At 38.3% G+C, this 25,790-nt stretch overlaps 1 protein-coding gene across 2 annotated transcripts in view; it reads right to left on the bottom strand.

Moving 5' to 3' along the window:
- Positions 1-25,790, bottom strand: part of ndst2a (N-deacetylase/N-sulfotransferase (heparan glucosaminyl) 2a) — a 146,852-nt gene that overhangs the window by 82,712 nt on the left and 38,350 nt on the right. The window lies entirely within an intron of this gene.

Below are 25,790 nucleotides of genomic sequence, written 5' to 3' on the forward strand. Positions count from 1 at the left end.
AAGTGCATCGCAGGAGAAGTGCACACTCTTGCACTTTCTGACAAAAGGAAGACAGCGAGTGGGGCGAAGATTTATGGTGTGCACAACATCAGGAGTTGATAATTCTATTAGAGGTAGCACCCAGGATTAATACACATCCTCTCTGGGTCCTCCATGTGAGCAAAACAAAAGGGTAAAACAGTTAGTTCTTCCCAACAGATCGATAGAAAAGAGGCAGGAAGCTGACAAAACTACAACTCTAATCACTAAAAGCCTACATCAAACTACTAAAAGGATGACCTGAAGGAAAAATATCTATGATAAACGCTGGGAAAAAAAGGGGCACAACCACAAATATATTGTTAACTGACATAATTGACTTTAAAACTGGTGAAATGCATCTTGAGGCACCAGGTTTGAATATGAACAAGCATGGAAGAGATTTGGGAATTATCGATTTATTCCTCTCAACATGGCGATCGTATGGTTATTTTTTGTCTTTTTTGGAGCTTGACAGTCTCTGGTTTTAGCCTTTTGTGCCAGATCTCTTTTTGTGTTTCAAAGAAGAAAGAAAATCATGCAGGTTTCAGAGGATGAGGGTGAGCAAATAATGACAGTTTTCATTTCTGGGTGAACTATTCCTTAAATCACAAACAAAAGGCTGTCAGAAAAGCAGCAGTGATTTATAATACAGATGTCTCAATCAAAGCACAGTTTTGTCTGCTCTTCTGTATCAGGAGAGATACTGATCCAAAAACCTAAAAACATTTCAAGGCATCATTGACGGGCTTGCGGCACAAAGGCTGTTTTAAAATCTAGGTAACTTAAATATCATTTCTCTCAAGATACCTCGTTTTGGCTAAAATCTAAGGCAACATCACATGGATTCTTTGGGAGAGCAACAAGCTCTGTAAAAATAACTGATGACGACAGATATAATTCATTCATTTAAAACCGAAAACTACTAATAAAAAGTTCAATCGATTTAACAATCTTACCCAATATTTGTGTGCACGCTATGAGTTTTTATGATTCGGGAAATCACAACAACAGCCTAAAAGGCTGATTGGTTTGCTAAGCAACATGCCTGGGGGAAAAAAGCGCAAAAGCAGTCAACCAATTTTTCAGTGACATTTGTTCCAGAAGTATTTTTCCCATATAGAGAATAGAGAGTGCAAATGTTAGAAGATCAAGTTTTTTAAAGGGGTCATATGATGCTGCTAAAAAGAACAGTATTTGGTGTATTTGGTGTAATGAAATGTGTTTATGCGGTTTAAGGTTCAAAAAACACATTAGTTTCCACATACTGTACATTATTGTTTCTCCTCTATGCCCCGCCTTTCTGAAACGCGTCGATTTTTACAAATCTCACTGGTCTGAAAAAGCCAGGTGTGCTGTGATTGGCCAGCTATCCAGTGCGTTGTGATTGTCTGCATTTGTGATCGGAGAAATGACAAACAACAAGCCCTACTCTACACTGCCCAAAAAACTTGCTTTAAATATATAAAATATAAAAACTCTTTAAATATAAAAAAACGTACGCTTTGAGTCAGAACAGCCGGCATTGTAGTCTACTCTCCCAGGATCAGGAAACAGTCCTCCATAAAATGTGCTGCACACATCTGAATATTTGGGTTGAAGTGTTCTGGAACAGTGTTGTAAATACAACTTAACCACTGATTTCTAGTCGTGTCCATTTTTGGAAGGCCAAACAAAGTTTCACTTTCACAACGAAACCGCGTCACACACGGCGGCCTACAGTGAGCAGAGGCCGGGGGCTAGCGTGAGGAATGGAGGGAGGGTTAAAGTGAGCAGAGGCAGGTGGGCTTGAGAACGGCGTGGCTGGCGATTTCGACAAAGGAGCGACCGGAAGGACATGTGACGACTCCGGGATGGACTACGCTTCGTCCACGGTGAAAGCCGATCCGGCAATCGACAGCGCAAAGTTGTAGTATTTCCTCAGCAACCAGCACAGATCAGCTCCAGGCATGACGACGCAGATATCGTCCTCTTTTGGAAGACCAAACAAAGTAGTTTCGCTTTCACAACGAAGTACACAGTGTCTTAACGACATGGCGGCGGAAACAACAAAACTACAGCGAGAATAAAAGTTACGCCTTTTCTTTGCGTGAACATTTTGGCGGCGTTATGTAAATCTTCCCACATAGCGACGTAGACATGTGGGGGCGTGTTAGAATGAGCAGTTTTAGGTAGGCGTGGCTGACTCTTAACTTTTATAAAGAATATCTCTTTGGATTTGAGACTTTAGTCTTTGCAACTTTACAGATCTTCTTTATGCACCAAGAGCTTGTAACACTCCAAAGAGAAAGGAAAAATTGAAATCGCATCATATGGCCCCTTTAATTAAAAAAAACAAACAGATAAAATTAGAAGTAGCATTAGAATAGTGAGTGCTAGAGTTAGAGGATCAAATGAAGATGAAAGAGATGTTTTCTCAGCTGTTTCTTGAAAATATTAAGGACTCAGCTGCTTGGATTGAGCTGGGCAGGTCATTCCACCAGGAGGGAACAGTTAATGTAGAAGACCATGAAAGTTGTATCATAGGTAGAATGCAAAATGTTTCAATACAAGCATTTCAGGCAAATGTAATTTATGCAATATTTCAAACCTTTAACCCACTTGGGAAACTGACAAGACCATGCTTGAGTATTTGCTGCTCAACAGATTCTGAGCTCATTGACAAATATCTGATCTTGTAAGACGTGCTTGCTCCCTTTACACAGAGGGCGTGTGATCGCGAAATCGAAAGTAAAAGTAAACAGCACAAACGTTCATTCAAAAATATGTAAATACACCGCATCCTGAGAGCGGCTCCCTGATGTGCCAAAATTATACACAATATTAGAATATTTAAAGGAGTGGACACGAAAATCGCGGGAGCGAAACATGTTGCGGGAGCAGGCGGCAATGGTCAGAGATTCAGCGGGAGTGGGATTAAGAAAACGGCCGAATCCCAGACATTTTGGGCAATTAAGAAATCCCGGCCTGACACATTTTTGTAGGTCCAAAAAGAGGACATGTCTGGGGAAAAGAGGACGTATGGTCACCCTAATTTATAATAAACATGTTGCGGGAGCAGGCGGCAATGGTCAGAGATTCAGCGGGAGAGGGATTAAGAAAACGGCCGAATCCCAGATATTTTGGGCAATTAAGAAATCCCGGCCTGACACATTTTTGTAGGTCCAAAAAGAGGACATGTCCGGGGAAAAGAGCATGTTTAGCTTAGTTAACCGAAGGCTACATGCTGCCATCAGAGCAAGTGTAATTACTGCATTCACGTGCTCCTCGGATGCTCTCATTTCCCGAGTTGTGCTTTTAAGTCGGAATGTGAAAACATGGACACTCTCGTTACTACAAAGATGTGTTAGATTTGTATTATTAGAGCTTTCCGATTTGGGAAATTATTTTTCACGTGCGGTGCCAGTGATGATGCTTCTTACGTCCGTTTCGGAGAACCAGAGGAAATATTTCAATCGATCGCTCAGGCATGACACCGAAATGAGGCACCGAAATCTGCATTCTGATTCGGTTCTAGTACATACCGGTTACATAGGTACCGGTGCCATATTGGTACCGGGTTTTGGTACCCAACCCTAGTTCTCAATCCTTCATAAAGTGGGTGGGCACTAAAATGTTCTTTGGCATCTGTTTGTGACTGTCTGATTGGTAAAGACTTTTTTGCAGAATCATGGGTCATGTAGTTTTCCTACCAGGAACTATTTACATATTTTTAAAGTTGAAATAATGCAGGTTGATAGCTTCAGAAAAAGCATATACCATCAATTAACTTCCTTGCAGCTCAAAGTAGGTCCATCTTTAAAGGTTTATAAGTTATAGTTCAAAATCAATTCCTCAATGGAGAAAGTGAATGTTATTTTGTACTTCCGGAACCCCACTACTGCACTCTATTGGAATGAATTAAGGAAGTCTCCTGCATGGAGTGCTATTTGTGCGAGTCATTTCACATGGAGACTGCTCCCAATCAGTCACTGATGAGGTTCCATCGCTGTTAGAATGAATACTGTTTGATAAGGTCTGGAACAGACTCATAGAGTGGGCGATGATGGACAGTCAGATGGACACAACACCTACGAACAAGATTGAATCCTTTAAGAGAGTGAACTGGTTTAGTGCGGAACAGATTTCTTTCTCTATCAAAAATTTACCGGAAGACTGATTAACAAAACCATCTACGAGATCCAACACACAATAAATAACAAAATAAATACATAACTAAACAAATAAAATAACAAATGCATGCACGAGTTATGATTATGTGAAAGCTGTGTCATGTCCTCTGTACAGTCTCAGATTGCAAATCTTCAAAAACATCTGCAACATCATCAACAATTTAGGCTTCTGTTATTGTCTGATGGAGATCATCACACTATGAAACACACAAGCACAAGGAACTAAAGAATGACAGACACAAAAACACAATGTCCTGGCATTTGCTCTATCAGAGCTCAATTATTTCCATATTACGAAGGCACTCCAGAAGAACAAAGGAGCGTAATAAATGGCAATGAGGCGATACTAATGTACCTCTCTTGTGCTCCCCACTTTCAGCCTGAGAAAACACAACAACCCGACTCTCAGGCCTGGCTGAACACAAACCCTCCTGAAAGAGCCGGGAGTTTAAGGGGGGGGTTTGCGGCTTAGCTATTCGTTTTTCCCTCTTCGGTTTTGTCTCGGCAGCCACGCAGCAGCCTGCCTCTTTGAGTTATCATAGGGCAGTGTGTTCACAGCCTGTTTCTCTTCAACCACCCCCCACCAATTGTTCCCAGCCTGTCTGCCACAGGAAATTACACTTCCACCTTCAGGCCACGCACGAGCAGGCAAAGGCCTGCTTCCACGTGAAGACCAAAAACAGGCAGGGGGAGAGTGGGAGACGGATGCGGCCAGACACGTAAGACAGGAGACTGGCTCGGGCCCTGTTTGGTATTAACATCAATCTCAGATGACCACATGAAAAGGAGCATTCAACCGAAACAGATTGACGTTCACCTGGTATTAGCATACATCTTTCCTGACTCACTAATTTTGGTTTTTGTCCAGAAAGGCTCTTAGGACACTGACACTCCCATTTATATTTAGATTTTGAGTCTGTTAACAACCCCAGATGTACAAAAAAAAATTGTTTTAGCGCAATAACTGATTGATAGGTGAAGGAGTGGTCTTTCAACACTATCCAAGACGTATTAGCATTTACATAAAAATATTGATTTTCCAATTAAAATCACAATATTCTTCAGAACAATTGCGATACTGATTTTTAAAATAACACTGATCCTTTACTCTTTGCCAATTTACAGGTGCACAACATTTCTTATCCTGCTGAATCTATGCTGCTGCTCCTGAATCATTGTGAATGTGTTTTGTAAGTGTGAATGTACAAACCAGCCTGCAAAATGCTATTCTGTTCCACATTTCGCAACACCTTCAAAGTGAAATGTGCAGTGAGTAGAGCTAAGTGTGTTCAGTTTTATCTTAAATGAACATGAATCTGGCACAGTTTATTATGTTGGTTGTTTTAAGTATTGTGGCTCCTACAGTAAACCTAAGCAATAGTAAAAATGCATTTGCTGAAGCAACCATACCATTTTAGCATGCATCTACAAGTCTTTGAGCTCTTTTAACATGACTCATGTTTCACGGGACTCACAAGTGCAATGCTGTACCAGGTGATCTATGAAGCAAGTTTACTATAGTCAGAAAAGCCATACATATGGAGCTGGCTATGTGATGCAAACATCAACATGTATTGGTTCACAAATCATGCACTATGGTGAAAGTATTTTGAGGTCATAGTATTGTGCAAAGAACAAAAAATAAGTTTCAATTAATCGATAATCTGCCCTCAGTGCCCTGTAATCATAAATTGTTTGAAAAGGAATAAAAGTTGTTGCTGTTTTACTATCTCTAGTGTTCATTTCAGATGCTAAACACAGTAAATTGCATAGGTAAGTTTATGCAAAAATGTAGGTAGAGGTACATTTTTCAAGTGAGCCTAGGTTGTGAGTTGTAAATTTGAGTTCACAAACTCTTATGAGCTGATTTGTATCAGTCTGAAACACTGCTGTATAATACTGTTATATAATATGCAGCATTAGGAGAGAAATATTTTTTTATATTTATGGACATTATACCTGAAATGCATTTAAATTAAGAATCCAATTGAATAGCCAAGAGCTTATGAATCAGAATTGCAATGAATCTGGACAGCTATGATAGCACAGCATCTGAGCATCTGCAGCACAATGTAGCACAAAAAATATAAATAAATAAATAAAAGTACAGTTATGTCAAGTCAAAGGTAAAACAATTTAAAGCCATATGGAGAAGTTACATCAATAAAGTCTGTCCAGCTGCAAAAGAAAAAAGTGAGAGAAAAGTTGTAGAAAACAACCACAGCCATATCATCTTCACACACTTGTTCCAGGTTACAATCAATATAGATTTCTAGCAATTAAACTTTCAACTTGAATCTGAGCTTAACAAAGGCATGTGAAAGACAGAAAAACTCTGAGTGACACTGAAAGGGATAAAGGATATTAAAAGTATCAAACCAAAAGCACAAAGATGTGGCTGAATGAAGAAAAGGCAAAAAAGAAAACAGGTCAAAGCAAAGTGAGAGGCTGCCCAGTCAAGTAAAGGAACAAACATTTAAATAAATAAAAAACATGAACGTCTCTTCAAGCCGAAAGGTCTTGGTTTCCAATTGGAATCTCATTACTTGGCTCTCCAGGCGGCAGGAAAACTATTAACACAACAGCTGGATTTAGACAGAGGGGAGTAAGACCATGAGGGAGAGACTGAGCGGGGGCCGGGAAAAGAAAAAGTGAGCTGAATAGACATGTCAGAGTAGCAGGGGGGAATAAAGAAAGTGATGTGAGCACAAATGACAGGGGGGGAAGCGAGGGATGTGGAAAGAGAGTGTGAGAGACACAATAACTTTAAACCTTTCACCTAATCCACAATTAGACAAGCAACAACATGCCAGGAAATGATCAGATCTCTGTCTGAGGAAGAGTAAAAAATGTATAAATAAATACATACATAAACATTCCTTGGTGCTTTTTCTGTGACCATTAATGTGGGATGAACAAATGGAACGAAATTCCTTCTTCATATTATTATAATTTGACACTCTCAGGAAATAGTGATATTTCCAGTGTTAAAAATGTGGCATCTTAGTTCAAGAGTTAAAGGCATAATTTTTTTTAAACATTCTTGGTTGTATCTGAAATCTGCATGATTTTTAAAAAAACTTACACTACCACCAAAATTTTGGTCAGATTTTTTTAGTTGCTTTGAAAGAAGTCTGTTCTGCTCATCAAGGCTGCATTTATTTGATCAAAAGTACACAATATACAGACACTTTTTTTTCTCCAGGATTCTTTGGTGAATAGAATGTTCAAAAGAACACTGTTTATTTTATTTAAAATATATTTTTCATAACATGACAAATGTCTTCACTTCACTTTTGAATCATTTAAGTCCTTGCTAAATGAAAATCAATTTCTTACAAAAGAAAAAGAAAAAAGTACTGACCTCAATTTTTATTATAATTTAATATAATTATATTTTTTTAAATAAAAGTCAAACATAGCTTTTTCTGTGACCATTATTGTGGGATGAACAAATGGAACGAAATTCCTTCTTCATATTATTATAATTTGACACTCTCAGGAAATAGTGATATTTCCAGTGTTAAAAATGTGGCATCTTAGTTCAAGAGTTAAAGGCATAATTTTTTTTAAACATTCTTGGTTGTATCTGAAATCTGCATGATTTTTTAAAAAACTTACACTACCACCAAAATTTTGGTCAGATTTTTTTAGTTGCTTTGAAAGAAGTCTGTTCTGCTCATCAAGGCTGCATTTATTTGATCAAAAGTACACAATATACAGACACTTTTTTTTCTCCAGGATTCTTTGGTGAATAGAATGTTCAAAAGAACACTGTTTATTTTATTTAAATTTATTTTTCATAACATGACAAATGTCTTCACTTCACTTTTGAATCATTTAAGTCCTTGCTAAATGAAAATCAATTTCTTACAAAAGAAAAAGAAAAAAGTACTGACCTCAATTTTTATTATAATTTAATATAATTATATTTTTTTAAATAAAAGTCAAACATAGCACCCTTAGAGGAAATGCACATTGAAGTGTTAATTAGATATAAAAGCTACAGTGGATAGAAAGATTATAACTGAATAAGGGCTAAAATTTGGGTCTGTTCATCTATATATCGAGAAGAAAAAGTAACATTTCTCTTTTTGTGTTTTAGAGAAAAAAGCCATACAGGTTTGGAATGATGTGTGGGTGAATAAATGATGACAGAATTGTTATTTTTGGTTGAACAATTCTTTAAAGCTCAACAAAAAACAGGAAGATGGCTGGTGAATTCCCAGATTGAGTCAGTATTTAAAGGAACACTCCACTATTTTTGAAAGTGCAATGATATTACGCAGCACCTGAAAATAGTCCCCAGCTAGGTAACTTTCAATAAGCCTATTTTCAGGCGCTGCGTAATATTACGCCTGCTGCACCCATGGTACGGCAGCAAAGTTCCTTGATTATTACGCTGGAATGAGAGTATAGCTCCTAACCATATCAGCCTAGAAAATCGCAGCTTTTCATTTTCCGTTGGTCTTAGGACACGATGTAACTACAGAAGAGTCAAGTTTTAAATAGGAAAAATATAGAAACTCTTTGGTCATTTTTGAGCGAGATGCTAATGGTCTAATCAGATTAAATGATCTACGCTAAGCTACAGCTAAAAGTGCTATCGCCAGACCCGGAGATCGGCTGAATGGATTTGAAAAAAAAAGCTCAACTGTTTAACTCTAGGGGAGTTGGAAAATGGGCCTATTTTCAAAAATAGTGGAGTGTTCCTTTAAACTGAAAGTCTAAATCAAGTCAAAATTCTCAATAGTTTCATAGCCTTTACTAACAAAGAGGAACTGGCCCAAGATGATTTAACAGATTCTCTTTACCCAAAGCACTTACAAGTTGGCCTACACAAAACACAAGCATGAGTGCCCTGCTCCACAAGATAATTGTGAGAAAGATTTTGATTTCAGTGAATCTAGACTGCGTCAAGCTGCAACCTTTGTGTAAACATATTCTTAATCAATAGGTTGCCGCCACCCCGAGCACTCAGGAAAAAGCAGAAGCCTTGACGAGATTTACTACGCAGCGGAAGTGCGGTCCATAAGACTCAAGCAGAGACGCTCTCTATAAACCCCTCGGTTTAATTTGGTCGTTCTGAAGCCCTTATCTTTAACACGCAGTCAGCGATATAAGTGACAATGTATTTTCCAGCTGTGAAAAGAGAGTAGGAAATGTCCTTAGGGAGACAAAAACAGTCTCAAATATGAGCTCCTGCCAAGTTTCCTCCCTTTCAGCTTTTATTATAGCACAGACAGGCACAGAAAGAGAGAGAGAAAAAAAGGAAGCCTTTCAACGTTACATAAATACTTCCCGAAACCTGCGACTCATCTCAAGAGTTCTGTAAGAAATAAACGCTAGCACTGACTGCATTTGCAGGTACAAACTTACACATGTGCACACTTAAAACACTTACGTTTACATGCACAAGAACAGAAAAAGGAACGTCACATCATTCAGCCATTGATCTGAAATCATGCCAGTATGTGTGTGAGAGGCGTTCAACACAGATTATCACTCGATAAACACGCTGACTGAGTGCTTGAGAGTTTCGCTCTCCGTCAAGCGATCTGTACTATTTGGATGCGCTCAATGGATCATGTCATGTACTCAATGGATGCGCAGTATGTAGCACGCAGCGCACCTGTATTTGACGTAACGTTACCGTTAACTAGTATGAAGGCGCGCGACTTGCCATGGCTTTACTGATAGCGCTGTGTTTCTCTGTGAGCCTTGCATACCACGCTGAATCGACGCGCTACATGTAAACTATAGTCTGTTGTATTTTCCTGTCAAAATAACAGTTAATTTAGAATTATTCAGCTTTTAAGAACAAGCAGAAGATATGCTGGTTTCTCGGCAGTGGGCGGAGCTAATGCGCGAACAGCTCTCGTTGGTTGGCGCTCATCTATTACCGTCCCTGTTTTGATTTAAGCAAATTTGTACCCAAAAGTGAGCAAAACCTGACAAAATCGGCAAAAACCTCAATTTGTGGATGTCCTCATTAGTAAAATTGTTATAAAAATAAAGTAAACAGTTTTTTTTTTTACTTTTGAAATTTTAAAAATGCAGAAAGTTTTCTGTGAGGGGTAGGGGTGGGTTTAGGTTAAAAAGTGTATAACTATCTGTATATAAAAACAATAGAAGTCTATGTAATGTCCCCATTTAGATAGCTAAGTAAACGTGTGTGTGTGTGTGTGTGTGTGTGTGTGTAAAATAGTATATCAGTCTGGCGAGTAAACAAAAAAAATGTACTAGCCAATGGCGATTATATTGCCAAGGTGTGCGTAGAGGGTTGATCGCATTCGATTATTTGCTCAGCCCGAACACTACCAGACAATCTATACTGCATTAGGTCATAGCACAGGACTCTTGAGAAGGGCTGAGGGTGACATTTGGGCCAGGGCCAGAGAGTTTATGCGTGGAAGGACACAGAGGACAGGACACATGTACTGCAGTCTTTAAGATGGCTGACAGCAGGAGTGTTGACCGTGCACCATCTTCACCTTCTCCTGCATAATCTCTTACAGTAAACCCTACTGCTGGTTCATAGCCAGCCTCGGAGACAGTGAATCCTTGGCATCTTGGCAGGACACTGGAAACTCTGCCTCACGGAAACAGCATGGCACCGAGCTCGAGCATCACGACGCCTCCAGTGGAGCCATTTTGAATCTCGACCATATGGACCATCCTTTTCATTTCAGCTTCTTGACTCTGCAGATGCCATGCTGCTCTACGCTCCACAGCGCATGGGCCGAGATCAGAGCGTGTTACAGATGGTTTGAATTTAATAATTAACTGATTAGATGCTATGAACCGTGAATTATTAGGCTTTTTAATGCAAGAATGCAATCTTCGTTTAAAGTAGGCGGGAGGGCTAATGTGTGAGGAGGTCACAGTGTGAGAAATGAAACGGAGAGAGGTGGAAAAAGAAACGAACAAATAAAACAGCAGAGTTGAGGGAGAGCAAACATGTCCTTCAACCTAGAAAACACCTAATCATTAATTGCAGGGATCTGAATGTCTCGAACTTTTTTACTCCCATCCATTTTATTATTCTTCGCTTGTTTCTACCCCTCCAAGTTTCATCATGATTCATTAAGGAGCAGTTTTTTCTAGCCATGGTGCAGGATCTGTTCGTCTACCCTCCATGCTGTTGCTGTTTGAGCTAAAGGGCCTGATCATGAGTCAGGTCAGAGCGCTAAACCCCACTTAAGCCCAGTGGACAGGAGGCAAGGTGTCAAAGCCTCCTTAGGATTGAAGAGCACTTGACTGGAGCACAGCAGCACTGAGACCACAAAACGTGGCAGAAAGCTGCAAAAAGCCAGGCAAGAGAAAGTATGTGCACTAAAGAGAAAGATTAAGGCACAGAGTAAGGAGACTTGTAAGAGGGATGGATAAAAGTGATAGCAGTGTGGAACAGTCTGGGAAGAGTTGGAGAACAGGACCGAGACTTAATAATGTAAGAAAGTATAAAATAAGAGAATGATAAGAGACTGATATTTAGCCCCTTAAAAAGAGACACATACAATGCTCTTCTTGGCCCGAGTCAGAGCCCATTCAGTGAGCAAATTTCAAGTAGCCTATGGGTCACCATTCTTGGCCACAAATCACATACTTTCCTTTTCCTTTCCTTTCAAAGTCTATAGCCATGATCAAGACATTAGGAGACTTAGAATCAGGTTCTTTTAACAATATTTCTGAATCTTCCTGGATATTCAGGGGGAAAGGATTGGTTAGGGTCAGAATACCAACGAATAGACTGCACCGGAGTACAAGATGAGAACAATGGCAGATGGATAGCTGGAAATGAAAGACAATACAATAACGTGAATGAAGCAGAAAGCATGAGGGAGCAATAGAGAGAGGGAAAATGAAATGGCAATTAAAGAAAACATTCACTCTACGAAGACAAGTCCAGTCTTGTGAAACTATTCATCCCTGTCACTCTAGCAAGATAGCAGCCAGCTTATTAAACACTGTGAGCTGCTATAATCTGCTCGGTGTTTGTATCAGCTACACCTCTGTCCCTCACAGACGCAGACTCCAGCTAGTGTGATGGAGAATGTGCAGAACTGCTGTCAGGGTGACAAAGCTGTTGGCATGGTAATGAACAGGTCAGGGTCTGGATGCTAGAGGTTAAAATCCTTAGATTTGTAATGGGTTAAGATGAATTTTGGCCACAAGTCTGTTTAGAAAACCAGGGACAAACTATGAACTCTGGGAAGATATTCTATGACCTCAACACAATTCAAAAGACAAACGGTAATCCAATCATTAATAAACACAACCCTACCTTACACACGCACAACCAAAATTAATTGTGTTAAAAGCCAAATGCATCATTTCTGCACCATCAGCATCAACAGGAGGAGTTATAAAAATATTTCCTAAGCACAAACTTTCCTCTGCCCTACCTCTAATATGTGAGGTGTACGAGTCAAAAATAAATAAATAAATAAATATTTTGTATAATTAAATATATATAATTTAAATAAAACAAAATAAATAAAATAAAAATTCAAAATAAAATAAAAAAATACTTGTTTGTAAGTATAGTGTAGGTAATTTAAAATAAATCCATATGCTAAATGTTTTCATTTCTGGTTGACTTTAAACTGGGTTAGCAAAAAGAACAAGTAAGGAAAAATACAAATTTTTAACAGAAAAACATAATTGTACACATCATCTATTAGCTTTATTCTAGTTAAAAGAAACCTATTATGCCCCTTTTTACAATAAGTAATATAAGTCTCAGGCGTCCCCAGAATGTGTCTGTGAGGTTTCAGCTCAAAATACCCCACAGGTCATTATATAATTTTTAAATTGCCGTTTCTGTAAGCAGAAACACACTGTTTTTGTGCATGTCTCTTTAAATGCAAATGAGCTGCTGAAATAGGGCTGTACCTTTACAGCTCATACCTCAGATACTCTGCTAAAAAACATCTGTTTGGTTTTGATTATCAAGTCCATCACGCTGAATTCATAAGTTTTAAACCATATTAGTTTAAACTTCTGATTTACAGTTTTCGGTGCGCATACATCTGAAGCATGTGCACAGAAAGCAGTGGCATGTGAGTACTAAACTAATGTCTTATTGCACTTAAACTATCAAATACACACAAGTTTATGTTAAAAACACACAAGTTTCAAAAACAGTCGGTTATGTCTTTGAAGGTAAACAGCTGGGAAAGAAATGGCATGTTTGTATTAGATCTGTGTGGCAGCAGCGTTGTGTACATGGATACCTGGACAATTTTAAATCTGGTTTCCGACCGCATCACAGCACAGAGACAGTGCTCAGTAAGATAATAAATGATATTTGTTTAATTTCTGATTATGGCAAAATATCAGTGCTGATACTACTAGATCTCAGTGCAGCGTTTGACACTGTCGATCATAACATACTTCTAGAGAGACTGGAAAACTGGGTCGAGCTTTCTGGGATGGTTCTTAGTTGGTTCAGGTCATACTTAGAAGGGAGAGGTTATTATGGGAGTATAGGAGAGCATAAGTCTAAGTGGACGTCCATGACATGCGGAGTCCCACAAGGCTCAATTCTTTCACCACTCTTGTTTAGCCTGTATATGCTCCCACTAAGTTAAATAATGAGAAAGAACCAAATTGCCTATCACAGCTATGCTGATGATACCCAGACTTACCTAGCCTTATCGCCAAATGACTACAGCCTCATTGACTCCCTCTGCCTATGCATTGATGAAATTAACAGTTGGATGTGCCAGAACTTTCTTCAGTTAAACAAGGAGAAAACTGAAGTCATTGCATTTGGAAACAAAGATGAAGTTCTCAAGGTGAATGCATACCTTGACTCTAAAGGTCAAACAACTAAAAATCAAGTCAAGAATCTTGGTGTGATTCTGGAGACAGACCTTAGTTCCAGTAGTCATGTCAAAGCTGTAACTAAATCAGCATACTATCATCTCAAAAACATTGCAAGAATTAGAGGTTTTGTTTCCAGTCAAGACTTGGAGAAACTTGTTCATGCCTTTATCACCAGCAGGGTGGATTATTGTAATGGCCTCCTCACCGGTAGGGTTGGGTACTGAACTCTGTACTTTTAAGGGTACCGACCGAATTGCGTTGGTACTACAGAGTACTGATTCACGTTAAATCAATCGGTGCCAAATTTCAGTAGCTGAGAACGCATCTGGGCGCATACGCTACAGAGAGAGAGACCATGTGACGTGAGGTCACCCCTGCAACTCGCTCAAACACCACACAGGGCAAGCCGAAATGTTCTGAAGTGTGGTTACATTTCTAGGGCCATATGGTGTCTGCGAAAACGCGGACGGGATCGTGGAGTCCATTCATAAAAACTTAATTTACTCTATAGCGCGAAATGCCATGGAATTCGTCAATTTTGGGCGAATAAATCAAAAGTAGCCACTGCCACTTAATTCGAACCACGATATGAACTAGTGTCTGTGAATATTAAAATGCAAAAAGACGGTTTAAATATGAATCCTGTATGTTCCGCTTGCCTCTGTATGTATGAATGGTGGAAACATGGCTTTGTTTACTACACAAATACTGAAGCACGCGTGACGCTCGCGGTGATTTTCTGCCTTTTCTACCCAACCCTACTCACCGGCCTTCCCAAGAAGACTATTAGACAGCTGCAGCTGCCAGGATTCTGACTAGAACCAGAAAATCTGAGCATATCACACCAGTCCTCAAGTCCTTACACTGGCTTCCAGTTACATTTTGGATTGCATTTAAAGTACTTTTACTCATTTATAAATCACTCAATGGCCTAGGACATAAATACAAAATACATTGCCGATACAGTGGGGAAAAAAAGTATTTAGTCAGCCACCAATTGTGCAAGTTCTCCCACTTAAAAAGATGAGCTAGGCCACTCTAGGACCTTGAAATGCTTCTTACGAAGCCACTCCTTCGTTGCCCTTTTTTCTCATTTTGTTTCTCATAGTTGAGGTATACCTATGATGAAAATTACAGGCCTCTCTCATCTTTTTAAGTGGGAGAACTTGCACAATTGGTGGCTGACTAAATACTTTTTTGCCCCACTGTATGCTCAATGAATATAAACCTAACAGACCACTCCGATCATTAGGATAGAGTCAGTTAGAAATACCAAGGGTTCACACAAAACAAGGGGAGTCCACTTTTAGCTATTAGGCTGCCCACAGTTGGAACCAGCTTCCAGAAGAGATCAGATGTGCTAAAACATTAGCCACATTTAAATCCAGATTCAAAACTCATCTGTTCAAGCTGTGCATTTACTGAATGAGAACTGTGCTACGTCCGAACTGATTGCACTGTATTCTATGTATAATCGTTTTCTATTCTTAGAATAGGCCTTTCACGATAACAACTTTTTGTTGTGCGATATATTGCCCCAGAAATAATTGCGATAAGCAATGTCATTTTAAAGACCATTTTATGCCACTGAATATATAATCATAATATAAAAGCATAATAATGCAAGAAGGCCAACACACTTCCAAATGACAACAAACTTTTAATTTTTAAGAATATTTAGATCATGAAAATTAAGTATCAAAATATTAGATACCTTAAACTTGAATAAATAGTAAATAAACATTTTCTAACAAAAAGTGCAAAGTAACAAGCAGAAAAAAAGAAAAAAAAATGCACAAAGAACTTGTATGGAGATTTTTCCATCTACAGATTTGACCATGACCTTCTTTTCTCTGTAAATTAAGGGTGCACACTATTGCTGAAAAACACAATCCTTACTTGTCCGTATGCACAAAGGCACAGATCCCTAAACAAAGCCATTTCTGCAGATTAAACTTTTTTTGTAGAAGCATTTTTTAAATTTGAACTAGCACTGACTACACCACGTTATGCACGAGAAGCTGCAAAAAAAACAGGTGCAAGTGGAATGCAAAAAACATGGTGACATTAATGTTTAAGTAAATATAATGAGCGATATATTAACAATTTTAATTCATTTTAAATAATTTTTTTCGTTTAAACAGAAGGTTAAAGTAAGTGCTGTGAAGGTAAAGAGAATGTGAGCAAAGAAAGACAAGTTTGTTGGTTAATCAGTTAAAGGTAGGACCTCTAAGTTCTATTTGTTTGGTTTATGATGGGCAAAGTAAGTAGGGGGTGAAGTAGTGGAATAGTTAGGTATTTTGGGAGGATTTTCCACTTAGTGGGGAAGAGGTTGAACAAAGCTTGAGAATGTTTGTTTGTGTTAAAGGGATAGTTCACCCAAAAATGAAAGTTCTGTCATTAATTACTCACCCTCATGTGGGGGGGGGGGGATCGATACAGCATAGTATCGCGATATTTTCCATGGCAATACTGTATCAATACACGGACGCCAAGTATCGATCTTTTATTATACTATTTGGTCGAATAATAAAATCAATTTCTTTACAATCCACTAGATGGTAGTGTTGAGTTTTTTTAGTGTTGAGGTCAGTTGGGTCACCTTCAGTATGCAGTAAAGGCTGATTTATACTTCTGCGTCGGACCTACGCCGTAGCTTACGCACTGACGCACACCCATACGCCATAGCCTGACGTGCACCTCTCCAAAAATCTAACAGCACGTCAGTTCTACGCAGACCGCTAGAACCCCTCCCTCCATATGTACTTGAGTTTTGTGTGTGTTTATGTGCACTTTAATATATTTTAATGTTACACCTTCTTATATAAAATAAAACAAAGCAAAGAACAAGTGTCTTATCATTTATTATACTACATAGCATTATACATCAGTAGTTGTCCGCAACAAACAATGTTGATCCGTGGTACAAGTCCTTGTGCAGATTGAAAGAATGCCATCATCTCCTGTTCCGTTGTTGTCTTCTTTTTGTAGTTTTAAATAATGATTTAATGATTTGATATTTATTTGCCGCCGTCACGGCTATAATGCTTCTCCGACGAGCCGCTTCTTCGGCTTTTGCCGTGGTTCTGCGGGTTACACCAGTAACATGCCCGTGGACACTGCAGACTAGCGGTTTGCATGTGTACTGCAAGTTGACAACGACGCAGAAGTATAAATGAAAACTGACGCATAACCTACGGCGTAAAGGCTACAGCGTAGGTCCGACGCAGAAGTATAAATCAGCCTTAAATTGGTAAAATAAAGAGGGCGGCATCGCGGAAAGTTATCAGGAAAGCCCAGTCCGAGTTTAAATCGGAAGTATGGACTTACTTCGGATTTGTAAACAAGGAGGGGATGCAAGTAGGGATGCACCGAAAATATAGGCTACATATAATAATAATATATATGGCGCGCCGCGTCGTGCCCCACATCGCAGTGTTCAGCGCGCATGTTTCACTCTGCTCGTCACTGCGCGATTTGACGCTCCGCTCAATATTCCGATCTATGAATGTGCGTTCCGCTCGTGTACCGCTCATGTGCACCGGAAAAGCAAAGTTCACTTAAATAACACACTGTCAGGAAATTTCTATGCAGTATAGGCCTACTTGTTCCAGTTTGCAGTAGCGCTACTGTGCTGTAACATGGTGTGGGCTAGTTCAGCAGTACTGGGCGACGCTGCTAAAATGATGCTACCTTCAGTGACGCTATGCTCTGCTCATGTGCTCTGTTAATAATAGCTTTTTAGGACTATTCATTATTTGGATAATTGGTAAAAAATAAAAAACTAAACGTTTTATAGAAGTGTTACATAGAAGTGAATAAAAATAATATATTGATATTTAATATTAAGGTAACACTTTTCAATAAGGTTCCATTAGTTAATGTTAGTTGATGTATTAACTATCATGAACGAACAATGCATTTATTACAGTATTTATTAATCTTTCTTAATGTTAGTTAATGAGAATACAGTTATTCACTGTTAGTTCATGTTAATTCAGAGTGCATTAACTGTTAACAAGCACAACTGTTGATTTTAATAATGCATTAGTAAATTTTGAAATTAACATGAACTAAGATTAATAAATGCTGATAAATAACACACTGTCAGGAAATTTCTATGCAGTATAGGCCTACTTGTTCCAGTTTGCAGTAGCGCTACTGTGCTGTAACATGGTGTGGGCTAGTTCAGCAGTACTGGGCGACGCTGCTAAAATGATGCTACCTTCAGTGACGCTATGCTCTGCTCATGTGCTCTGTTAATAATAGCTTTTTAGGACTATTCATTATTTGGATAATTGGTAAAAAATAAAAAACTAAACGTTTTATAGAAGTGTTACATAGAAGTGAATAAAAATAATATATTGATATTTAATATTAAGGTAACACTTTTCAATAAGGTTCCATTAGTTAATGTTAGTTGATGTATTAACTATCATGAACGAACAATGCATTTATTACAGTATTTATTAATCTTTCTTAATGTTAGTTAATGAGAATACAGTTATTCACTGTTAGTTCATGTTAATTCAGAGTGCATTAACTGTTAACAAGCACAACTGTTGATTTTAATAATGCATTAGTAAATTTTGAAATTAACATGAACTAAGATTAATAAATGCTGAAGTACTATTGTTCATTTTTAGTTCATTATCTAAAGTAGTTAACTAATGTTAACTAATGAACCTTATTGTAAAGTGTTACCAATATTAATATAAATTCTGTCCATTTTTATTGTGTTACTTTCAGTAAATGTGTGGTTATTTTATTGGCTTGTGTTTTTTTTTTCTGATGTTGTCAAAGTTTACCTTTGGGGACATAATTTGAAGTTGGAAAAAGGTAATAAATAGCAATATATAACAGAATAATCGCAATATATTTAAAATCGCAATAATATTGTATTGTGACACAAGTATCGTGATAATATCGTATCGTGAGGTCTCTGGTGATTCCCACCCCTACCCTCATGTCGGTCCAAACCCGTAAGACCTTCGTTCACCTTCGGAACACAAATTAAGATATTTTTGATGAAATGTGAGAGCTCTCAGACCCTGCATAGAGAGCAACGCAACTGTAATGTTCCCAGGTCCAGAAACGTAGTAAGGACATCGGTAAAACTTCAGTTTTGTGAAGCTACGAGAATACTTTTTGAGCGCAAAGAAAACAAAAATAACAATTTATTCAACAATTCTTGCAAAAATATGCAATTCTTATATGCACGCTTTCCCCTAAGCATAAACAACATTGATTACGTTCATGCGCGCACTTTCTCCTCTGAAAGTAAACAACGCTGATGGTTACTCTTGGGTACTCTCCAAAATGGCGGAAGACGTAACTCGGGGGAGAAGAATTGTTAAATAAATTGTTATTTTTGCTTTCTCGTAGCTTCGCAAAACTGAAGTTGAGCCACTGATGTCACATGGACTGTTTTACCGATGTCCTTACTACGTTTCTGGACCTGGGAACATTACAGTTGCGTTGCTCTCTATGGAGGGTCTGAGAGCTCTCACATTTCATCAAAAATATCTTAATTCGTGTTCCGAATATGAACGAAGGTCTTATGGGTTTGGAAAGACATGAGGGTGAGTAATTAATGACAGAATTTTCATTTTGGGGTGAACTAACCCTTTAAGAGCACATTACTAACAGAAGGTTTTTAAATTCCTTGTTTTTATTGTTGTGATTATTATTATTATTATTATTGATTATTTTACTTCCTTTTATGTAAAGCACTTTGAATTGCCATTGTGTATGAAATGTGCTATATAAATAAACTTGCCTTGCCCTACAGTAAATAAATCAACAAATCCACTGCTCGTGTCTCCTCTAAGGCGAAGACTCTAAATAGTGTTCAGTGCTCGTCTGTGCAGCCAAAGACAGAACAGTTAGCATGCTTTGCTCAAACGTTTGCCATGGTGTTAGAACTGGTACAATGTTGTCACTTGCGAAAACACAATGGCGGCAACACAGGTGGAAATTAAGGGGCTGGAATATTATAATAAGATCCCCTTTCTACATCATCTCTTTTTTTTCACATGCTTGCAGAGAAAGGCTCATCAAAAAAAATTTACTGGGTTGTTCTTTTTCACGTTTTCTGGGTTGGTAGATGCACCGGGACCCGATTATAGCACTTAAACATGGAAAAAGTCAGATTTTCATGATATGTCACCTTTAAATACTCAAGCTGCCTGAAAAATAGTCTCCAAGTTACCATCCCATAATGTTCAGCAGGGGCCGGGCTTTTGTAATGTTGTCTCTACGCGTGCAGACATGTCAACGCTGGAATGCAGCCACAAAGCCCTGTGCTGCCACAACCTCTTACAGCTGGAGCGGTCGCCATAGACACAGCAGGGTCACAGTGAGGTCAGCAGGTTAAAAAACACAAAACCTCACTAACTACATCAAGACACGCGAGCCAAAATCACAGTTATGCTTCTCTCCTGGACCTGAACTCAAAGCACTCAAAATGACAACACAAGCTGGGAGCAGAGAGAGAAATTATACGGGGGAAAAAAACAGAGGAGGCGGAGCACAAACTCAATTCCTCAGAGGTGCTGTAAAAAGCCAGAAGGCCTGAACCAAAACACACATGAAAAATGACTTGCCATGAGAACAGCATAAAAACAGCTGCGGTCTCCTGCTCTCATGCTTGGTGACCTCCATAGTGAGCCACTGTAGGCAACTAATCAGCAGGCTGTGCTACAATCAGTATTTTGATATTGACATCGTGACATTCTCAATAATGTATATTTTGCATCATGACATCCAGACTAGAAGTAGCAAACTCATTTCAGGTTGAGGGCCATGTAGGGGGAAAACATGTACATGGCGGTGTACTTTTGAAGTTATTCCTGCACAGACAGACAAACAGACTCAAAATATGTGGTAAAAAAAATTTGACATTTCTTAAAGCAGACGAAATGCTTATCAGACTTAAATGCATATCAATTGCATGTCCACTGTTTTTCTTTTCAGTATAGTTTTGAAGTTGAGAGAAATTATTAATTCATGACAGAATTAATTCATGAATAGTACTAATTCATAGTCATGCATACAAAAGCTGCTATACTTTCCATCCACAAAGTTATCTTGTCCTTACAGCTGAAATACAGGCGTGCTTATATTCAAAACAACAACACTCTTGCTTGTGTGATATTGCTTAATTATAGATCATTTGTGGGGTTGTCACTAATAATTATATTGGTAATTTAGTAAGCTGACAATTATATGTTGATGACTGATAGGTTTTTGCAAAAATGTATAAAAATAGACTTGAATGGGTGTGTTAAATGTCAAAATTGAAACCATCATATCATAATTTGATCGAAACTTACTTGCAAAAGTGAAAATACAGCCTTAATTCCAACGTCACTCCAGTCACACAGAAGCCACACCACTTTTTTTTTTTAAATGAGTACTCCTAATTTAATAGAGTAATTGAAACCGTCTTATTAATCATGTATCATTTATTCACGCATTTCACTATTTACGTAACAGGGTTTGTTAAAGGTGACATATCATGAAAATCTGACTTTTCCAGGTTTTAAGTGCTATAATCAGGTCCCGGGTGCATCTACCAACCAAGGAATATGTGAAAAAGATTAACCCAGTAACTTTGTTTTGGTAAGCCTTTTTCTGCAAGCGTCTGAAAAAATGAGCGTGTCTGATTTCGCTCCCCTAGTGACGTAGCAAAGGGATCTCATTATAATATTACCGCCCCTTAATCTGTATGTTTCCACCCACAGCGCCATCATTTTGATTTCGCAAGCTACAACGGTATACCAGCTCTAATGCCATGGTGAAAGTTTGAGCAAAACATGCTAACTCTTCTGTCTTTGGCTGCACAGACGAGCACAGAACACTAGATGGTAATACAAACACAAAGCGTCATGTCCGAGAAATTAGTCAACCTGTCAGTCATCAGTTCTAAAGTCCTATTTAGAGTCCCAGCCTCAGAGGAGACAAGAGAGCAGTGGATTTATTGGTTTATTTACTGTAACGTATATTTCTGCTGCCACACAGATCTAAAATAAACATGCAATTTATTTCCCAGCTGTTTACCTTCATAGACATGACCGACTGTTTTTGTAACTCATGTGTTTTTAACATAAACTTGTGTGTGAATGAGAACTTAGTTTAGTACTCACATGCTGTGACCGCCGCTTTCTGTCCTTGTGCTTCAGATGTGTGCTCTCAGAAAACCCTATATCAGAAGTTTAAACTAATATTGTTTAAAACAAATTATTTCAGCGCAATAAACATGATAATCAGAACCAAAACAGATGTTTTTTTAGCAGGTACGAGCTGAATGCGCAGCTCTATTCTGTAAAAGAGGGCGGGGAGCAGCAGCTCATTTACATTTAAAGAGACAGGCACGAAAAACAGCGTGTTTCAGCTTCCACTCAAATTAGGCATTTTCAAAATTATATAATAAATGATCTGTGGGGTATTTTGAGCTGAAACTTCACAGACACATTCTGGGGACTTATATTACATATTGTAAAAAGGGGCATAATATGTCTCCTTTAAGAAAGTACAAATATTAGAGGGAATTGATTGCTTTGATCCAACACAGGGACTTAAAACTGTTACTATGTTGCATTTTCTTCTTGGTTTACAAGGCAACATTTCAAAGCAAAACAAAATATGTTTATGCAAGTCACATGTGAGTAAAACTGCCTTCTCATTGGCCAGAGTACACCTATTGTCTCCTTATGTTCCATCAAGAAGTTAGTTAGTAAAGAGCTCACCCACAGAATCACACATTGCTGCTTTTTACATAACAGCTTGGTTTGTTATCCGTTGAGTCGGATTGGTTGCTCACCACAAGTGAACCACTCCAGAGTTAGTTTTCAAACGGGCCAAGACAACCTCATTCAGGCAATCTCTGACTGATTATTTTGATGAACTGATTATTTTCAGAGAGTGATTGATGTGTTCATGTAAGCCTGCCTAAGCGAACTGGAGTAAATGAAAGCGAGAACAAGGGCCAGGTTCCAAAACAACCTCCCAAATGAGCCAGGTGTGAAAAAGCCCTTAGTGTCAATCAGCCATATTAGAGTAATAACTTTCATGTGGGGCCAAAACAAAAAGAAACTTTAAACATAACATGAATAAAAGAAAATACCCATTCTACCATACCATAAAGACAACACAAACATTAACAAATACAGGGAAGCACTTAAGAAATCCTCTAAACTCAAATCCACAGATTTTCATTCCTTTTCTTTTATAGGGCTGCGGTGAGTTTTTGCAGTGGTATTATAAGTCGTTCTTTGGTTATTAAACAGGAGCCTACTAACTCGGTCTGTGATTTGGCTCTCTCTGGGGAGGGAAAACAAAATCCAAAACCTCTGGGAGGAACATGCTGCTGGCTGAAAATGAAAAGGAAGACTGAATGGAAAAGCCCTGCAAGCTGAAAAACACTGTTAAAAGCAAGGAGGCAGATTGGATGGAGGGATTTGTGACAGACCCCCAGTGTGTGACTCACAACAGGAGGAGGGCCCTTATGTTTCCTTTTGACATCCAGTGCCACCTATTTAATCTTATTTTCCTCCAATGTGGAAAGGAACGGATGATGAATTCAATAGAAGACCATTATTCTCCGCAGTACAACACACTGTCCCAACACACACACACACACACACACACACTTTAGTGTGGCACACACCTGCTGGCAAAAAGGCTGCTACAGACGGACTTCCTACTGAGAGCAGACAGAAGGGTGTGGGGAAACAAAATACTGCATTTTTAAATTAGAAAAACCAATCTCTTCCTTGCAGTGCCTGGCCATCAACAATTAGTAGAAAAATGTATATCTGAAATGGCCATGTTGCTGTATGAAAAATGAATTTGCAGATTTACATTTTTCCAGAGCACAGTACAGTACGCAAAACTTTAAGGCCTCAAACGGCTCTGAATAAGCCTGTCTGTTTTTGTATATGTTCTCATGTTCATCTGCTTACATTATGCATGCAGTGACCTCAACAGAATTAAGCATATGTATGAGTGCTTGTTTGAATTATGCACTTTAATTTGTTTGTGGCAAAAATCTCTCTTTTTAAAGATCAAAATCAAAAGATGGGCTTTCTAGGGCTAAAAAATATAAACTTTTCTAATATTTATATTTAAATAATAATAATAATTATTATTATTATTATTATATATAATACATGCGTAATATAATTATATTACATTTCCAATATATTGATATAGGATTTCCCTTCAATTGGATGAACCCATCCCTAAAAAGCATATTCAAAATGTACAAATCAAGTAAAACACAATAAAATTCTAGTTTAAAATGATCATGTTTGGCATAGGTAAGATTTTTTTTTTAAGTCGTCTCTTATATTCAGGCTATATTTATTTGACCAAAAATACAGTAAAACAGTAATACTGTAGCATTTAAAATACCAGTTTTCTATTTCAGAATATTTAAAATGTAATTTCTGTCTAAGCAGCCATTACGGCAGTCTTCAGTGTCACATGATCCTTCAGAAATCATTCTAATATGCTGATTTGGTGCACAATTTGGTGCTTATTTAGCATACTATCATCAATATTGAAAATATTAAGCATAGTTCTGCTTAATATTTTTGTGGAAATCGTGATACATTTTTTCAGTGTATAGTTATCCAAAAACTTTTGAAATACTCTAAATCTATCAACGCTCTAATAAATGCATAAAATTGCTGCAAAGACAGCCAGGCCTTCAAGCAAAGGAAACAAGACTTCACCTGTAAGTCACCCAGGTTGATGTATAAATGGTTGGCTATACAAACGGCGGGACAGCAGAGTCACAACGCTACCTCCCTGTCATGTCTGTGACAGCTGCAAACGTCCACCAGTTGATCGACTGAATAACCTCATTCTGAGCTGCCTCCAAACACAGATGAACTCTGTAGAGCAGGGCTTGAATTTTGGCGCGGGATTGCGCATAATTCTACTGATTCCCCCAGTTTCCGCGCATGTAACGCGGGAAATTCCCGCAAATATTTCAATGTGAAAGACACTCGCGACAGATGACGGAATGTATTATTTGCACGTGATTTTGAGTCTTACAATTTTAAACATTGTGCTCAATTCAGTACTTGCGCGCTCTGTGACTGAGACACTTTCGGTGAGCCGCCTCACACCCAAAGCTCGCGCACATAGAGATGCATCTGAGAGTGTGCGCCTTATTGCACGTAAACCCGTCTTGATGAGTATTCATGTAAACAGTTGATTTACACTAAACATTGTCGTTATACAGGCTATTAAGTTAACGTAAACAGTTGAGAAACAAAACTTATGTGTAACAGTTTGATCCGTGCATGAGGTCTTAAAGAGACAAGCAACCTAAATAAACCTGCTGCTGTCTGTCATTAACGTTTATTTATACATTGAAGACTAACCAGTGTTATTTTAAAGTTAAATAGATTCTGTTTCTGTGGTATTTCTGTACCTGAATATTACTGTTAAACCTACCTACTTAATTTTAGTTGTATCTTGTTATTGTATTTGTTTGTGCCATTGCGTGTCATTAATCTATTCTTATTTTATTACTTACTGTCTACTTGTCTTTTTTAGTTAAAATAAATTCAATACAGAGTTTGAAAGGTTTTTTTAAGCATCTTCCTCACAATATAAATAATGAATCAACAACATTATATCTTATAAAACACAAATACACTGGGTGACGAAACATTTAGGTTGGCTGATTGTAGTTTAAAAACATGTCTAAAAAATACCCTAACTCCCCCCTCAAATGAAACACCCCCCCGCCCA

This window comes from Sinocyclocheilus grahami, unplaced genomic scaffold (assembly GCF_001515645.1).
Source record: "Sinocyclocheilus grahami isolate Dianchi unplaced genomic scaffold, SAMN03320097.WGS_v1.1 scaffold1035.1, whole genome shotgun sequence".
NCBI lineage: Eukaryota > Metazoa > Chordata > Actinopteri > Cypriniformes > Cyprinidae > Sinocyclocheilus > Sinocyclocheilus grahami.